This window comes from Eubalaena glacialis, chromosome 20 (genome assembly GCF_028564815.1).
Source record: "Eubalaena glacialis isolate mEubGla1 chromosome 20, mEubGla1.1.hap2.+ XY, whole genome shotgun sequence".
In the NCBI taxonomy this organism is placed as follows: Eukaryota; Metazoa; Chordata; class Mammalia; order Artiodactyla; family Balaenidae; genus Eubalaena; species Eubalaena glacialis.
The window spans coordinates 37,406,108-37,425,375 of record NC_083735.1 but is presented as its reverse complement, the minus strand read 5'-3'; positions in this window follow the sequence as shown (position 1 = coordinate 37,425,375).

Genomic DNA, 19,268 nt, shown 5'->3' with positions numbered 1-19,268 from the left:
ATTCCTTCTGCAACCAAAGCACCGTTATTCCTGTTACCCTGCAGGATTTTAGAATAGGCTAAAGCCCGATAGCCTACATAGAGCATTTCAAATTTGAGGGACTTCGCTTCATGTAGAACACTTTGTGAAGAAAAGTTGATTCAGGCAAGGGACCAGGGTAGAGCTAGAGTCTCTTTTCACTTGTTAGAAATCAGAAGGCTTCAGGCTGATTGTTCACTGACAAAGAAGACCTGATGGCACAAGCCTTGCTTTCCCTTATTAAAAGCTCTTAGTCATGCTGCCCTGAAGCTACCTAAATAACTCTATTTTTGACTGGCCTCTACTCACTGTAGTTAGCCCTCTCGAACAAAAAGCAGTTTTCTCTAAAGAAACACGGTGCTTCCATAGTATGGGTGGGAGCTCATCCTGTCAGGCTCTAGAGCTAAAGGGAAACTTGACGTGAGTACTTGCCTCACGCTAAGGCCTGAAGAGCCCGGCTGAAGCGAAAGCGTGTTGCAGTTTCCATTACCTCGTATTCGCAGTTCTGCTTTACTTTAACTTTTCTACACTTTTCCAGACACTTAGGACCCTCGTTTCGGCACCCCATTGCCTACAAATACAGTGAGTACCAGCACGTTCCACTGCCCTTCTAAAAAACATCCAGGCCGTAAGTCTTTCCAAGTCACTCTGCATTCAGAGAGTAGGGCAATACACTGCACCCTTCCTTGGGAAAGCTAGATGTCCTCAGCACACCAACAGCTCCAGGGATTCTGTTCTCTCACGTCCTACATGCCATGGAAGTCTGCCTCATTGTCCTCATTTGAGCTGCACTTAGAAACACAATCTGCTTCGTCTTCCTTCCAAGAACTCAGACTCAAGGATCCCATACCTACAGGAGAAAGGAGGCTTGCATTCCTTCTGCAACCAAAGCACAAATGTGCCTGTTACCCTGCAGGATTTTAGAATAGGCTAAAGCCCGATAGCCTACATAGAGCATTTCAAATTTGAGGGACTTCGCTACATGTAGAACACTTTGTGAAGAAAAGTTGATTCAGGTAAGGAACCAGGGTAGAGCTAGAGTCTCTTTTGACTTGTTAGAAATCAGAAGGCTTCAGGCTGATTGTTCACCGGCAAAGAAGACCTGATGGCACAAGCCTTGCTTTCCCTTATTAAAAGCCCTTAGTCATGCTGCCCTGAAGCTACCTAAATAACTCTATGCTTGATAGGCCTCTAGTCACTGTAGTTAGCCCTCTGGAACGAAAAGGAGTTTTCTCTAAAGAAGCACGGTGCTTCCATAGCATGGATGGGAGCTCATCCTGTTAGGCTCTAGAGCTAAAGGGAAACTTGACGTGAGTACTTGCCTCACGCTAAGGCCTGAAGAGCCCTGCTGAAGCGAAAGCGTGTTGCAGTTTCCATTAGCTAGTATTCGCAGTTCTGCTTTACTTTAACGTTTCTACGCTTTTCCAGACACTTTGGACCGTCGTGTGGGCACCCCATTGCCTACAAATACAGTGAGTACCAGCAGGTTCCACTGCCCTTCTAAGAAACATCCAGGCCGTAAGCCTTTCCAAGTCACTCTATGTATTCAGAGAGTAGGGCAATACACTGCACCCTTCTTTGGGAAAGCTAGATGTCCTCAGCACACCAACAGCTCCAGGGATTCTATTCTCTCACGTCCTACATGCCATGGAAGTCTGCCTCATTGTCCTCATTTGAGCTGCATTTAGAAACACAATCTGCTTCGCCTTTCTTCAAGGAAATCACACGCAAGGACCCCATACATAGAGTAAAAAGGAGGCTTGCATTCCTACTGCAACGAAACCACAGTTTTCGTGTTACCCTGCAGGATTTTAGAATAGGCTAAAGCCCGATAGCCTACATAGAGCATTTCAAACTTGAGGGACTTCGCTACATGTAGAACACTTTGTGAAGAAAAGTTGATTCAGGCAAGGGACCAGGGTAGAGCTAGAGTCTCTTTTGACTTGTTAGAAATCAGAAGGCTTCAGGCTGATTGTTCACCAGCAAAGAAGACCTCATGGCAAAAGCCTTGCTTTCCCTTATTAAAAGCTCTTAGTCATGCTGCCCTGAAGCTACCTAAATAACTCTATGTTTGATAGGCCTCTAGTCACTGTAGTTAGCCCTCTGGAACGAAAAGGAGTTTTCTCTAAAGAAGCACAGTGCTTCCATAGCATGGGTGGGAGCTCATCCTGTTAGGCTCTAGAGCTAAAGGGAAACTTGACGTGAGTACTTGCCTCACGCTAAGGCCTGAAGAGCACTGCTGAAGCGAAAGCGTGTTGCAGTTTCCATTAGCTAGTATTCACAGTTCTGCTATACTTTAACGTTTCTACGCTTTTCCAGACACTTTGGACCCTCGTGTGGGCACCCCATTGCCTACAAATACAGTGAGTACCAGCAGGTTCCACTGCCCTTCTAAGAAACATCCAGGCCGTAAGCCTTTCCAAGTCACTCTATGTATTCAGAGAGTAGGGCAATACACTGCACCCTTCCTTGGGAAAGCTAGGTGTCCTCAGCACACCAACAGCTCCAGGGATTCTGTTCTCTCATGTCCTGCATGCCAAGGAAATCTGCCTCATTGTCTTCATTTGACTGTACTTAGAATCACAATCTGCTTCGTCTTCCTTCCAGGAACTCACACTCAAGGATCCAATACCTACAGGAGAAAGGAGGCTTGCATTCCTTCTGCAACCAGAGCACCGTTGTTCCTGTTACCCTGCAGGATTTTAGCATAGGCTAAAGCCCGATAGCCTACATAGAGCATTTCAAATTTGAGGGAGTTCGCTACATGTAGAACACTATGTGAAGAAAAGTTGATTCAGGCAAGGGACCAGGGTAGAGCTAGAGTCTCTTTTGACTTGTTAGAAATCAGAAGGCTTCAGGCTGATTGTTCACTGACAAAGAAGACCTGATGGCACAAGCCTTGCTTTCCCTTATTAAAAGCTCTTAGTCATGCTGCCCTGAAGCTACCTAAATAACTCTATTTTTGATAGGCCTCTAGTCACTGCAGTTAGCCCTCTGGAACAAAAGGAGTTTTCTCTAAAGAAGCACGGTGCTTCCATAGCATGGGTGGGAGCTCATCCTGTTAGGCTCTAGAGCTAAAGGGAAACTTGACGTGAGTACTTGCCTCACGCTAAGGCCTGAAGAGCACTGCTGAAGCGAAAGCGTGTTGCAGTTTCCATTAGCTAGTATTCACAGTTCTGCTTTACTTTAACGTTTCTACGCTTTTCCAGACACTTTGGACCCTCGTGTGGGCACCCCATTGCCTACAAATACAGTGAGCACCAGCAGGTTCCACTGCCCTTCTAAGAAACATCCAGGCCGTAAGCCTTTCCAAGTCACTCTATGTATTCAGAGAGTAGGGCAATACACTGCACCCTTCCTTGGCAAAGCTAGATGTCCTCAGCACACCAACAGCTCCAGGGATTCTGTTCTCTCATGTCCTGCATGCCAAGGAAATCTGCCTCATTGTCTTCATTTGACTGCACTTAGAATCACAATCTGCTTCGTCTTCCTTCCAGGAATCACACTCAAGAATCCAAAACCTACAGGAGAAAGGAGGCTTGCATTCCTTCTGAAACCAAAGCACAAATGTGCCTGTTACCCTGCAGGATTTTAGAATAGGCTAAAGCCCAATAGCCTACATAGAGCATTTCAAATTTGAGGGACTTCGCTACATGTAGAACACTTTGTGAAGAAAAGTTGATTCAGTCAAGGGACCAGGGCAGAGCTAGACTCTCTTTTGACTTGTTAGAAATCAGAAGGCTTCAGGCTGATTGTTCACCGGTAAAGAAGACCTGATGGCACAAGCCTTGCTTTCCCATATTAAAAGCCCTTAGTCATGCTGCCCTGAAGCTACCTAAATAACTCTATGTTTGATAGGCCTCTAGTCACTGTAGTTAGCCCTCTGGAACGAAAAGGAGTTTTCTCTAAAGAAGCACGGTGCTTCCATAGCATGGATGGGAGCTCATCCTGTTAGGCTCTAGAGCTAAAGGGAAACTTGACGTGAGTACTTGCCTCACGCTAAGGCCTGAAGAGCCCTGCTGAAGCGAAAGCGTGTTGCAGTTTCCATTAGCTCGTATTCACAGTTCTGCTTTACTTTAACGTTTCTATGCTTTTCCAGACACTTTGGACCCTCGTGTTGGCACCCCATTGCCTACAAATACAGTGAGTACCAGCAGGTTCCACTGCCCTTCTAAGAAACATCGAGGCCGTAAGCCTTTCCAAGTCACTCTATGTATTCAGAGAGTAGGGCAATACACTGCACCCTTCCTTGGGAAAGCTAGATGTCCTCAGCACATCAACAGCTCCAGGGATTCTGTTCTCTCACGTCTTGCATGCCAAGGAAATCTGCCTCATTGTCTTCATTTGACTGCACTTAGAATCACAATCTGCTTCGTCTTCCTTCCAGGAACTCACACTCAAGGATCCAATACCTACAGGAGAAAGGAGGCTTGCATTCCTTCTGCAACCAAAGCACCGTTATTCCTGTTACCCTGCAGGATTTTAGAATAGGCTAAAGCCCGATAGCCTACATAGAGCATTTCAAATTTGAGGGACTTCGCTTCATGTAGAACACTTTGTGAAGAAAAGTTGATTCAGGCAAGGGACCAGGGTAGAGCTAGAGTCTCTTTTGACTTGTTAGAAATCAGAAGGCTTCAGGCTGATTGTTCACTGACAAAGAAGACTTGATGGCACAAGCCTTGCTTTCCCTTATTAAAAGCTCTTAGTCATGCTGCCCTGAAGCTACCTAAATAACTCTATTTTTGACTGGCCTCTACTCACTGTAGTTAGCCCTCTCGAACAAAAAGTAGTTTTCTCTAAAGAAACACGGTGCTTCCATAGTATGGGTGGGAGCTCATCCTGTCAGGCTCTAGAGCTAAAGGGAAACTTGACGTGAGTACTTGCCTCACGCTAAGGCCTGAAGAGCCCGGCTGAAGCGAAAGCGTGTTGCAGTTTCCATTACCTCGTATTCGCAGTTCTGCTTTACTTTAACGTTTCTACACTTTTCCAGACACTTAGGACCCTCGTTTGGGCACCCCATTGCCTACAAATACAGTGAGTACCAGCACGTTCCAATGCCCTTCTAAGAAACATCCAGGCCGTAAGTCTTTCCAAGTCACTCTGCATTCAGAGAGTAGGGCAATACACTGCACCCTTCCTTGGGAAAGCTAGATGTCCTCAGCACACCAACAGCTCCAGGGATTCTGTTCTCTCACGTCCTACATGCCATGGAAGTCTGCCTCATTGTCCTCATTTGAGCTGCACTTAGAAACACAATCTGCTTCGTCTTCCTTCCAAGAACTCAGACTCAAGGATCCCATACCTACAGGAGAAAGGAGGCTTGCATTCCTTCTGCAACCAAAGCACAAATGTGCCTGTTACCCTGCAGGATTTTAGAATAGGCTAAAGCCCGATAGCCTACATAGAGCATTTCAAATTTGAGGGACTTCGCTACATGTAGAACACTTTGTGAAGAAAAGTTGATTCAGGCAAGGGACCAGGGCAGAGCTAGACTCTCTTTTGACTTGTTAGAAATCAGAAGGCTTCAGGCTGATTGTTCACCGGAAAAGAAGACCTGATGGCAAAAGCCTTGCTTTCCCTTATTAAAAGCCCTTAGTCATGCTGCCCTGAAGCTACCTAAATAACTCTATGTTTGATAGGCCTCTAGTCACTGTAGTTAGCCCTCTGGAACGAAAAGGAGTTTTCTCTAAAGAAGCACGGTGCTTCCATAGCATGGATGGGAGCTCATCCTGTTAGGCTCTAGAGCTAAAGGGAAACTTGACGTGAGTACTTGCCTCACGCTAAGGCCTGAAGAGCACTGCTGAAGCGAAAGCGTGTTGCAGTTTACATTAGCTCGTATTCGCAGTTCTGCTTTACTTTAACGTTTCTACGCTTTTCCAGACCCTTAGGAGCCTCGTGTGGGCACCCCATTGCCTACAAATACAGTGAGTACCAGCAGGTTCCACTACCCTTCTAAGAAACATCCAGGCTGTAAGCCTTTCCAAGTCACTCTATGTATTCAGAGAGTAGGGCAATACACTGCACCCTTCCTTGGGAAAGCTAGATGTCCTCAGCACACCAACAGATCCAGGGATTCTGTTCTCTCACGTCCTGCATGCCAAGGAAATCTGCCTCATTGTCTTCATTTGACTGCACTTAGAATCACAATCTGCTTCGTCTTCATTCCAGGGACTCACACTCAAGGATCCAATACCTACAGGAGAAAGGAGGCTTGCATTCCTACTGCAACGAAACCACAGTTTTCGTGTTACACTGCAGGATTTTAGCATAGGCTAAAGCCCGATAGCCTACATAGAGCATTTCAAATTTGAGGGACTTCGCTACATGTAGAACACTTTGTGAAGAAAAGTTGATTCAGGCAAGGGACCAGGGTAGAGCTAGAGTCTCTTTTGACTTGTTAGAAATCAGAAGGCTTCAGGCTGATTGTTCACTGGCAAAGAAGACCTGATGGCACAAGCCTTGCTTTCCCTTATTAAAAGCTCTTAGTCATGCTGCCCTGAAGCTACCTAAATAACTCTATTTTTGACTGGCCTCTACTCACTGTAGTTAGCCCTCTGGAACAAAAAGCAGTTTTCTCTAAAGAAACACGGTGATTCCATAGTATGGATGGGAGCTCATCCTGTCACGCTCTAGAGCTAAAGGGAAACTTGACGTGAGTACTTGCCTCACGCTAAGGCCTGAAGAGCCCGGCTGAAGCGAAAGCGTGTTGCAGTTTCCATTACCTCGTATTCGCAGTTCTGCTTTACTTTAACGTTTCTACGCTTTTCCAGACCCTTAGGAGCCTCGTGTGGGCACCCCATTGCCTACAAATACAGTGAGTACCAGCCCGTTCCACTGTCCTTCTAAGAAACATCTAGGCCGTAAGCCTTTCCAAGTCACTCTATGTATTCAGAGAGTAGGGCAATACACTGCACCCTTCCTTGGGAAAGCTAGATGTCCTCAGCATACCAACAGCTCCAGGTATTCTGTTCTCTCACGTCCTACATGCCATGGAAGTCTGCCTCATTGTCCTCATTTGACCTGCATTTAGAAACACAATCTGCTTTGCCTTTCTTCAAGGAACTCACACGCAAGGACCCCATACCTACCTAGAGTAAAAAGGAGGCTTGCATTCCTACTGCAACGAAACCACAGTTTTCGTGTTACACTGCAGGATTTTAGAATAGGCTAAGGCCCGATAGCCTACATAGAGCATTTCAAATTTGAGGGAGTTCGCTACATGCAGAACACTTTGTGAAGAAAAGTTGATTCAGGCAAGGGACCAGGATAGAGCTAGAGTCTCTTTTGACTTGTTAGAAATCAGAAGGCTTCAGGCTGATTGTTCACCAGCAAAGAAGACCTGATGGCACAAGCCTTGCTTTCCCTTATTAAAAGCTCTTAGTCATGCTGCCCTGAAGCTACCTAAATAACTCTATTTTTGATAGGCCTCTAGTCACTGTAGTTAGCCCTCTGGAACGAAAAGGAGTTTTCTCTAAAGAAGCACGGTGCTTCCATAGCATGGGTGGGAGCTCATCCTGTTAGGCTCTAGAGCTAAAGGGAAACTTGACGTGAGTACTTGCCTCACGCTAAGGCCTGAAGAGCACTGCTGAAGCGAAAGCGTGTTGCAGTTTCCATTAGCTAGTATTCACAGTTCTGCTTTACTTTAACGTTTCTACGCTTTTCCAGACACTTTGGACCCTCGTGTGGGCACCCCATTGCCTACAAATACAGTGAGTACCAGCAGGTTACACTGCCCTTCTAAGAAACATCCAGGCCGTAAGTCTTTCCAAGTCACTCTGCATTCAGAGAGTAGGGCAATACACTGCACCCTTCCTTGGGAAAGCTAGATGTCCTCAGCACACCAACAGCTCCAAGGATTCTGTTCTCTCACGTCCTACATGCCATGGAAGTCTGCCTCATTGTCCTCATTTGAGCTGCACTTAGAAACACAATCTGCTTCGTCTTCCTTCCAAGAACTCACACTCAAGGATCCCGTACCTACAGGAGAAAGGAGGCTTGCATTCCTTCTGCAACCAAAGCACAGTTGTTCCTGTTACCCTGCAGGATTTTAGAATAGACTAAGGCCCGATAGCCTACATAGAGCATTTCAAATTTGAGGGAGTTCGCTACATGCACAACACTTTGTGAAGAAAAGTTGATTCAGGCAAGGGACCAGGGTAGAGCTAGAGTCTCTTTTGACTTGTTAGAAATCAGAAGGCTTCAGGCTGATTGTTCACTGGCAAAGAAGACCTGATGGCACAAGCCTTGCTTTCCCTTATTAAAAGCTCTTAGTCATGCTGCCCTGAAGCTACCTAAATAACTCTATTTTTGATAGGCCTCTAGTCACTGTAGTTAGCCCTCTGGAACGACAAGGAGTTTTCTCTAAAGAAGCACGGTGCTTCCATAGCATGGGTGTTAGCTCATCCTGTCAGGCTCTAGAGCTAAAGGGAACCTTGACATAAATACTTGCCTCAGGGTAAGGCCTGAATAGCCCTGCTGAAGAAAAGCGTGTTGCAGTTTCCATTAGCTAGTATTCGCAGTTCTGCTTTACTTTAACATTTCTACGCTTTTCCAGACACTTTGGACCCTCGTGTGGGCACCCCATTGCCTACAAATACAGTGAGTACCAGCAGGTTCCACTGCCCTTCTAAGAAATATCCAGGCCGTAAGCCTTTCCAAGTCACTCTATCTATTCAGAGAGTAGGGCAATATACTGCACCCTTCCTTGGGAAAGCTAGATGTCCTCAGCACACCAACAGCTCCAGTGATTCTGTTCTCTCATGTCCTGCATGCCAAGGAAATCTGCCTCATTGTCTTCATTTGACAGCACTTAGAATCACAATCTGCTTCGTCTTCCTTCCAGGAACTCACACTCAAGGATCCAATACCTACAGGAGAAAGGAGGCTTGCATTCCTTCTGCAACCAAAGCACCGTTATTCCTGTTACCCTGCAGGATTTTAGAATAGGCTAAAGCCCGATAACCTACATAGAGCATTTCAAATTTGAGGGACTTCGCTACATGTAGAACACTTTGTGAAGAAAAGTTGATTCAGGCAAGGGACCAGGGTAGAGCTAGAGTCTCTTTTGACTTGTTAGAAATCAGAAGGCTTCAGGCTGATTGTTCACTGGCAAAGAAGACCTGATGGCACAAGCCTTGCTTTCCCTTATTAAAAGCTCTTAGTCATGCTGCCCTGAAACTACCTAAATAACTCTATTTTTGACTGGCCTCTAGTCACTGTAGTTAGCCCTCTGGAACAAAAAGCAGTTTTCTCTAAAGAAACACGGTGCTTCCATAGCATGTGAGTTAGCTCATCCTGTCAGGCTCTAGAGCTAAAGGGAAACTTGACGTGAGTACTTGCCTCACGCTAAGGCCTGAAGAGCCCTGCGGAAGCGAAAGCGTGTTGCAGTTTCCATTACCTCGTATTCGCAGTTCTGCTTTACTTTAACATTTCTACACTTTTCCAGACACTTAGGACCCTCGTGTAGGCACTGCATTGTCTACAAATACAGTGAGTACCAGCACGTTCCACTGCCCTTCTAAGAAACATCTACGCCGTAAGCCTTTCCAAGTCACTCTATGTATTCAGAGAGTAGGGCAATACACTGCACCCTTCCTTGGGAAAGCTAGATGTCCTCAGCACACCAACAGCTCCAGGGATTCTGTTCTCTCATGTCCTGCATGCCAAGGAAATCTGCCTCATTGTCTTCATTTGACTGCACTTAGAATCACAATCTGCTTCCCCTTTCTTCTAGGAACTCACACGCAAGGACCCCATACCTACAGTAAAAAGGAGGCTTGCATTCCTACTGAAACGAAACCACAGTTTTCCTGTTACACTGCAGGATTTCAGAATAGGCTAAAGCCCGATAGCCTACATAGAGCATTTCAAATTTGAGGGACTTCGCTACATGCAGAAAACTTTGTGAAGCAAAGTTGACTCAGGCAAGGGACCAGGGTAGAGCTAGAGTCTCTTTTGACTTGTTAGAAATCAGAAGGCTTCAGGCTGATTGTTCACTGGCAAAGAAGACCTGATGGCACAAGCCTTGCTTTCCCATATTAAAAGCTCTTAGTCATGCTGCCCTGAAGCTACCTAAATAACTCTCTTTTTGACTGGCCTCTAGTCACTGTAGTTAGCCCTCTGGAACAAAAAGCAGTTTTCTCTAAAGAAACACGGTGCTTCCATAGTATGGGTGGGAGCTCATCCTGTCAGGCTCTAGAGCTAAAGGGAAACTTGACGTGAGTACTTGCCTCAGGCTAAGGCCTGAAAAGCCCTGCTGAAGCGAAAGCGTGTTGTAGTTTCCATTAGCTAGTATTCGCAGTTCTGCTTTACTTTAACGTTTCTACACTTTTCCAGACACTTAGGACCCTCGTTTGGGCACCCCATTGCCTACAAATACAGTGAGTACCAGCACGTTCCACTGCCCTTCTAAGAAACATCCAGGCCGTAAGTCTTTCCAAGTCACTCTGCATTCAGAGAGTAGGGCAATATACTGCACCCTTCCTTGGCAAAGCTAGATGTTCTCAGCACACCAACAGCTCCAAGGATTCTGTTCTCTCACGTCCTACATGCCACGGAAGTCTGCCTCATTGTCCTCATTTGAGCTGCACTTAGAAACACAATCTGCTTCGTCTTCCTTCCAAGAACTCACACTCAAGGATCCCATACCTACAGGAGAAAGGAGGCTTGCATTCCTTCTGCAACCAAAGCACAGATGTTCCTGTTACCCTGCAGGATTTTAGAATAGGCTAAAGCCCGATAGCCTACATAGAGCATTTCAAATTTGAGGGACTTCGCTACATGTAGAACACTTTGTGAAGAAAAGTTGATTCAGGCAAGGGACCAGGGTAGAGCTAGAGTCTCTTTTGAGTTGTTAGAAATCAGAAGGCTTCAGGCTGATTGTTCACCTGCAAAGAAGACCTGATGGCACAAGCCTTGCTTTCCCTTATTAAAAGCCCTTAGTCATGCTGCCCTGAAGCTACCTAAATAACTCTATGTTTGATAGGCCTCTAGTCACTGTAGTTAGCCCTCTTGAACGAAAAGGAGTTTTCTCTAAAGAAGCACGGTGCTTCCATAGTATGGGTGGGAGCTCATCCTGTCAGGCTCTAGAGCTAAAGGGAAACTTGACGTGAGTACTTGCCTCACGCTAAGGCCTGAAGAGCCCTGCGGAAGCGAAAGCGTGTTGCAGTTTCCATTAGCTAGTATTCGCAGTTCTGCTTTACTTTAACGTTTCTACACTTTTCCAGACACTTAGAACCCTCGTGTGGGCACCCCATTGCCTACAAATACAGTGAGTACCAGCACGTTCCACTGCCCTTCTAAGAAACATCCAGGCCGTAAGCCTTTCCAAGTCACTCTATGTATTCAGAGAGCAGGGCAATACACTGCACCCTTCCTTGGGAAAGCTAGATGTCCTCAGCACACCAACAGCTCCAGGGATTCTGTTCTCTCATGTCCTGCATGCCAAGGAAATCTGCCTCATTGTCTTCATTTGACTGCACTTAGAATCACAATCTGCTTCGTCTTCCTTCCAGGAACTCACACTCAAGGATCCAATACCTACAGGAGAAAGGAGGCTTGCATTCCTTCTGCAACCAAAGCACCGTTGTTCCTGTTACCCTGCAGGATTTTAGAATAGGCTAAGGCCCGATAGGCTACATAGAGCATTTCAAATTTGAGGGACTTCGCTACATGTAGAACACTTTGTGAAGAAAAGTTGATTCAGGCAAGGGACCAGGGTAGAGCTAGAGTCTCTTTTGACTTGTTAGAAATCAGAAGGCTTCAGGCTGATTGTTCACCTGCAAAGAAGACCTGATGGCACAAGCCTTGCTTTCCCTTATTAAAAGCCCTTAGTCATGCTGCCCTGAAGCTACCTAAATAACTCTATGTTTGATAGGCCTCTAGTCACTGTAGTTAGCCCTCTTGAACGAAAAGGAGTTTTCTCTAAAGAAGCACGGTGCTTCCATAGTATGGGTGGGAGCTCATCCTGTCAGGCTCTAGAGCTAAAGGGAAACTTGACGTGAGTACTTGCCTCACGCTAAGGCCTGAAGAGCCCTGCGGAAGCGAAAGCGTGTTGCAGTTTCCATTAGCTAGTATTCGCAGTTCTGCTTTACTTTAACGTTTCTACACTTTTCCAGACACTTAGAACCCTCGTGTGGGCACCCCATTGCCTACAAATACAGTGAGTACCAGCACGTTCCACTGCCCTTCTAAGAAACATCCAGGCCGTAAGCCTTTCCAAGTCACTCTATGTATTCAGAGAGCAGGGCAATACACTGCACCCTTCCTTGGGAAAGCTAGATGTCCTCAGCACACCAACAGCTCCAGGGATTCTGTTCTCTCATGTCCTGCATGCCAAGGAAATCTGCCTCATTGTCTTCATTTGACTGCACTTAGAATCACAATCTGCTTCGTCTTCCTTCCAGGAACTCACACTCAAGGATCCAATACCTACAGGAGAAAGGAGGCTTGCATTCCTTCTGCAACCAAAGCACCGTTGTTCCTGTTACCCTGCAGGATTTTAGAATAGGCTAAGGCCCGATAGGCTACATAGAGCATTTCAAATTTGAGGGACTTCGCTACATGTAGAACACTTTGTGAAGAAAAGTTGATTCAGGCAAGGGACCAGGGTAGAGCTAGAGTCTCTTTTGACTTGTTAGAAATCAGAAGGCTTCAGGCTGATTGTTCACCTGCAAAGAAGACCTGATGGCACAAGCCTTGCTTTCCCTTATTAAAAGCTCTTAGTCATGCTGCCCTGAAGCTACCTAAATAACTCTATTTTTGACTGGCCTCTAGTCACTGTAGTTAGCCCTCTGGAACAAAAAGCAGTTTTCTCTAAAGAAGCACGCTGCTTCCATAGGATGGGAGTTAGCTCATCCTGTCAGGCTCTAGAGCTAAAGGGAAACTTGACGTGAGTACTTGCCTCACGCTAAGGCTTGAAGAGTCCTGCTGCAGCGAAAGCGTGTTGCAGTTTCCATTAGCTAGTATTCACAGTTCTGCTTTACTTTAACGTTTCTACGCTTTTCCAGACACTTTGGACCCTCGTGTGGGCACCCCATTGCCTACAAATACAGTGAGCACCAGCAGGTTCCACTGCCCTTCTAAGAAACATCTAGGCCGTAAGCCTTTCCAAGTCACTCTATGTATTCAGAGAGTAGGGCAATACACTGCACCCTTCCTTGGGAAAGCTAGATGTCCTCAGCACACCAACAGCTCCAAGGATTCTGTTCTCTCACGTCCTACATGCCATGGAAGTCTGCCTCATTGTCCTCATTTGAGCTGCACTTAGAAACACAATCTGCTTCGTCTTCCTTCCAAGAACTCACACTCAAGGATCCCGAACCTACAGGAGAAAGGAGGCTTGCATTCCTTCTGCAACCAAAGCACAGTTCTTCCTGTTACCCTGCAGGATTTTAGAATAGGCTAAGGCCCGATAGCCTACATAGAGCATTTCAAATTTGAGGGAGTTCGCTACATGCACAACACTTTGTGAAGAAAAGTTGATTCAGGCAAGGGACCAGGCTAGAGCTAGAGTCTCTTTTGACTTGTTAGAAATCAGAAGGCTTCAGGCTGATTGTTCACCGGCAAAGAAGACCTGATGGCACAAGCCTTGCTTTCCCTTATTAAAAGCTCTTAGTCACGCTGCCCTGAAGCTACCTAAATAACTCTATTTTTGATAGGCCTCTAGTCACTGTAGTTAGCCCTCTGGAACCACAAGGAGTTTTCTCTAAAGAAGCACGGTGCTTCCATAGCATGGGTGTTAGCTCATCCTGTCAGGCTCTAGAGCTAAAGGGAACCTTGACATAAGTACTTGCTCAGGGTAAGGCCTGAAGAGCCCTGCTGAAGAAAAGCGTGTTGCAGTTTCCATTAACTAGTATTCGCAGTTCTGCTTTACTTTAACATTTCTACGCTTTTCCAGACACTTTGGACCCTCGTGTGGGCACCCCATTGCCTACAAATACAGTGAGTACCAGCAGGTTCCACTGCCCTTCTAAGAAACATCCAGGCCGTAAGCCTTTCCAAGTCACTCTATCTATTCAGAGAGTAGGGCAATATACTGCACCCTTCCTTGGGAAAGCTAGATGTCCTCAGCACACCAACAGCTCCAGGGATTCTGTTCTCTCATGTCTTGCATGCCAAGGAAATATGCCTCATTGTCTTCATTTGACTGCACTTAGAATCACAATCTGCTTCGTCTTCCTTCCAGGAACTCACACTCAAGGTTCCCGTACCTACAGGAGAAAGGAGGCTTGCATTCCTACTGCAACGAAACCACAGTTTTCGTGTTACACTGCAGGATTTTAGCATAGGCTAAAGCCCGATAGCCTACATAGAGCATTTCAAATTTGAGGGAGTTCGCTACATGTAGAACACTTTGTGAAGAAAAGTTGATTCAGGCAAGGGACCAGGGTAGAGCTAGAGTCTCTTTTGACTTGTTAGAAATCAGAAGGCTTCAGGCTGATTGTTCACCTGCAAAGAAGACCTGATGGCACAAGCCTTGCTTTCCCTTATTAAAAGCTCTTAGTCACGCTGCCCTGAAGCTACCTAAATAACTCTATTTTTGATAGGCCTCTAATCACTGTAGTTAGCCCTCTGGAACGAAAAGGAGTTTTCTCTAAAGAAGCACGGTGCTTCCATAGCATGGGAGTTAGCTCATCCTGTCAGGCTCTAGAGCTAAAGGGAAACTTGACGTGAGTACTTGCCTCACGCTAAGGCCTGAAGAGTCCTGCTGAAGCGAAAGCGTATTGCAGTTTCCATTAGCTAGTATTCACAGTTCTGCTTTACTTTAACGTTTCTACGCTTTTCCAGACACTTTGGACCCTCGTGTGGGCACCCCATTGCCTACAAATACAGTGAGTACCAGCAGGTTCCACTGCCCTTCTAAGAAACATCCAGGCCGTAAGCCTTTCCAAGTCACTCTATCTATTCAGAGAGTAGGGCAATACACTGCACCCTTCCTTGGGAAAGCTAGATGTCCTCAGCACATCAACAGCTCCAAGGATTCTGTTCTCTCACGTCCTACATGCCATGGAAGTCTGCCTCATTGTCCTCATTTGAGCTGCACTTAGAAACACAATCGGTTTCGCCTTTCTTCTAGGAACTCACACCCAAGGACCCCATACCTACAGTAGAAAGGAGGCTTGCATTCCTACTGCAACGAAACCACAGTTTTCCTGTTACACTGCAGGATTTTAGAATAGGCTAAGGCCCGATAGCCTACATAGAGCATTTCAAATTTGAGGGACTTCGCTACATGTAGAACACTTTGTGAAGAAAAGTTGATTCAGGCAAGGGACCAGGGTAGAGCTAGAGTCTCTTTTGACTTGTTAGAAATCAGAAGGCTTCAGGCTGATTGTTCACCGGCAAAGAAGACCTGATCGCACAAGCCTTGCTTTCCCTTATTAAAAGCTCTTAGTCATGCTGCCCTGAAGCTACCTAAATAACTCTATTTTTGATAGGCCTCTAGTCACTGCAGTTAGCCCTCTGGAACGAAAAGGAGTTTTCTCTAAGGAAGCACGGTGCTTCCATAGCATGGGTGTTAGCTCATCCTGTCAGTATCTAGAGCTAAAGGAAAACTTGACGTGAGTACTTGCCTCACGCTAAGGCCTGAAGAGCCCTGCTGTAGCAAAAGCGTGTTGCAGTTTACATTAGCTTGTATTCACACTTCTGCTTTACTTTAACGTTTCTACGCTTTTCCAGACCCTTAGGAGCCTCGTGTGGGCACCCCATTGCCTACAAATACAGTGAGTACGAGCAGGTTCCACTGCCCTTCTAAGAAACATTCAGGCCGTAAGTCATTCCAGGTCACTCTATGTATTCAGAGAGTAGGGCAATACACTGCACCCTTCCTTGGGAAAGCTAGATGTCCTCAGCACACCAACAGCTCCAGGGATTCTGTTCTCTCACGTCCTACATGCCATGGAAGTCTGCCTCATTGTCCTCATTTGAGCTGCACTTAGAAACACAATCTGCTTCGCCTTTCTTCTAGGAACTCACACTCAAGGATCCCATACCTACAGGAGAAAGGAGGCTTGCGTTCCTTCTGCAACCAAAGCACAGATGTTCCTGTTACCCTGCAGGATTTTAGAATAGGCTAAAGCCCGATAGCCTACATAGAGCATTTCAAATTTGAGGGACTTCGCTACATGTAGAACACTTTGTGAAGAAAAGTTGATTCAGGCAAGGGACCAGGGTAGAGCTAGAGTCTCTTTTGACTTGTTAGAAATCAGAAGGCTTCAGGCTGATTGTTCACTGGCAAAGAAGACCTGATGGCACAAGCCTTGCTTTCCCTTATTAAAAGCTCTTAGTCATGCTGCCCTGAAACTACCTAAATAACTCTATTTTTGACTGGCCTCTAGTCAGTGTAGTTAGCCCTCTGGAACAAAAAGCAGTTTTCTCTAAAGAAACACGGTGCTTCCATAGCATGGGAGTTAGCTCATCCTGTCAGGCTCTAGTGCTAAAGGGAAACTTGACGTGAGTACTTGTCTCACGCTAAGGCCTGAAGAGCCCTGCTGAAGAAAAGCGTGTTGCAGTTTCCATTAGCTAGTATTCGCAGTTCTGCTTTACTTTAACATTTCTGTGCTTTTCCAGACACTTTGGACCCTCGTGTGGGCACCCCATTGCCTAGAAATACAGTGAGTACCAGCAGGTTCCACTGCCCTTCTAAGAAACATCCAGGCCGTAAGCCTTTCCAAGTCACTCTATCTATTCAGAGAGTAGGGCAATATACTGCACCCTTCCTTGGGAAAGCTAGATGTCCTCAGCACACCAACAGCTCCAGGGATTCTGTTCTCTCATGTCCTGCATGCCAAGGAAATATGCCTCATTGTCTTCATTTGACTGCACTTAGAATCACAATCTGCTTCGTCTTCCTTCCAGGAACTCACACTCAAGGTTCCCGTACCTACAGGAGAAAGGAGGCTTGCATTCCTACTGCAACGAAACCAAAGTTTTCGTGTTACACTGCAGGATTTTAGCATAAGCTAAAGCCCGATAGCCTACATAGAGCATTTCAAATTTGAGGGAGTTCGCTACATGTAGAACACTATGTGAAGAAAAGTTGATTCAGGCAAGGGACCAGGGTAGAGCTAGAGTCTCTTTTGACTTGTTAGAAATCAGAAGGCTTCAGGCTGATTGTTCACTGGCAAAGAAGACCTGATGGCACAAGCCTTGCTTTCCCTTATTAAAAGCTCTTAGTCATGCTGCCCTGAAGCTACCTAAATAACTCTATTTTTGACTGGCCTCTACTCACTGTAGTTAGCCCTCTGGAACAAAAAGCAGTTTTCTCTAAAGAAACACGGTGCTTCCATAGCATGGGTGTTAGCTCATCCTGTCAGGCTCTAGAGCTAAAGGGAAACTTGACGTGAGTACTTGCCTCACGCTAAGGCCTGAAGAGCCCGGCTGAAGCGAAAGCGTGTTGCAGTTTCCATTACCTCGTATTCGCAGTTCTGCTTTACTTTAACGTTTCTACACTTTTCCAGACACTTAGGACCCTCGTTTGGGCACCCCATTGCCTACAAATACAGTGAGTACCAGCACGTTCCACTGCCCTTCTAAGAAACATCCAGGCCGTAAGTCTTTCCAAGTCACTCTGCATTCAGAGAGTAGGGCAATACACTGCACCCTTCCTCTGCAAAGCTAGATGTCCTCAGCACACCAACAGCTCCAGGGATTCTGTTCTCTCACGTCCTACATGCCATGGAAGTCTGCCTCATTGTCCTCATTTGAGCTGCACTTAGAAACACAATCTGCTTCGTCTTCCTTCCAAGAACTCACACTCAAGGATCCCATACCTACAGGAGAAAGGAGGCTTGCATTCCTTCTGCAACCAAAGCACAAATGTGCCTGTTACCCTGCAGGATTTTAGAATAGGCTAAAGCCCGATAGCCTACATAGAGCATTTCAAATTTGAGGGACTTCGCTACATGTAGAACACTTTGTGAAGAAAAGTTGATTCAGGCAAGGGACCAGGGTAGAGCTAGAGTCTCTTTTGACTTGTTAGAAATCAGAAGGCTTCAGGCTGATTGTTCACCGGCAAAGAAGACCTGATGGCACAAGCCTTGCTTTCCCTTATTAAAAGCCCTTAGTCATGCTGCGCTGAAGCTACCTAAATAACTCTATGTTTGATAGGCCTCTAGTCACTGTAGTTAGCCCTCTGGAACGAAAAGGAGTTTTCTCTAAAAAGCACGGTGCTTCCATAGCATGGTTGGGAGCTCATCCTGTTAGGCTCTAGAGCTAAAGGGAAACTTGACGTGAGTACTTGCCTCACGCTAAGGCCTGAAGAGCCCTGCTGAAGCGAAAGCGTGTTGCAGTTTCCATTAGCTAGTATTCACAGTTCTGCTTTACTTTAACGTTTCTACGCTTTTCCAGACACTTTGGACCCTCGTGTGGGCACCCCATTGCCTACAAATACAGTGAGTACCAGCAGGTTCCACTGCCCTTCTAAGAAACATCCAGGCCGTAAGCCTTTCCAAGTCACTCTATGTATTCAGAGAGTAGGGCAATACACTGCACCCTTCCTTGGGAAAGCTAGATGTCCTCAGCACATCAACAGCTCCAAGGATTCTGTTCTCTCACGTCCTACATGCCATGGAAGTCTGCCTCATTGTCCTCATTTGAGCTGCACTTAGAAACACAATCGGTTTCGCCTTTCTTCTAGGAACTCACACCCAAGGACCCCATACCTACAGTAGAAAGGAGGCTTGCATTCCTACTGCAACGAAACCACAGTTTTCCTGTTACACTGCAGGATTTTAGAATAGGCTAAGGCCCGATAGCCTACATAGAGCATTTCAAATTTGAGGGACTTCGCTACATGCAGAACACTTTGTGAAGAAAAGTTGATTCAGGCAAGGGACCAGGGTAGAGCTAGAGTCTCTTTTGACTTGTTAGAAATCAGAAGGCTTCAGGCTGATTGTTCACCTGCAAAGAAGACCTGATGGCACAAGCCTTGCTTTCCCTTATTAAAAGCTCTTAGTCACGCTGCCCTGAAGCTACCTAAATAACTCTATTTTTGATAGGCCTCTAGTCACTGTAGTTAGCCCTCTGGAACGAAAAGGAGTTTTCTCTAAAGAAGCACGGTGCTTCCATAGCATGGGAGTTAGCTCATCCTGTCAGGCTCTAGAGCTAAAGGGAAACTTGACGTGAGTACTTGCCTCACGCTAAGGCCTGAAGAGCCCTGCTGAAGCGAAAGCGTGTTGCAGTTTACATTACCTCGTATTCGCAGTTCTGCTTTACTTTAACATTTCTACGCTTTTCCAGACACTTTGGAC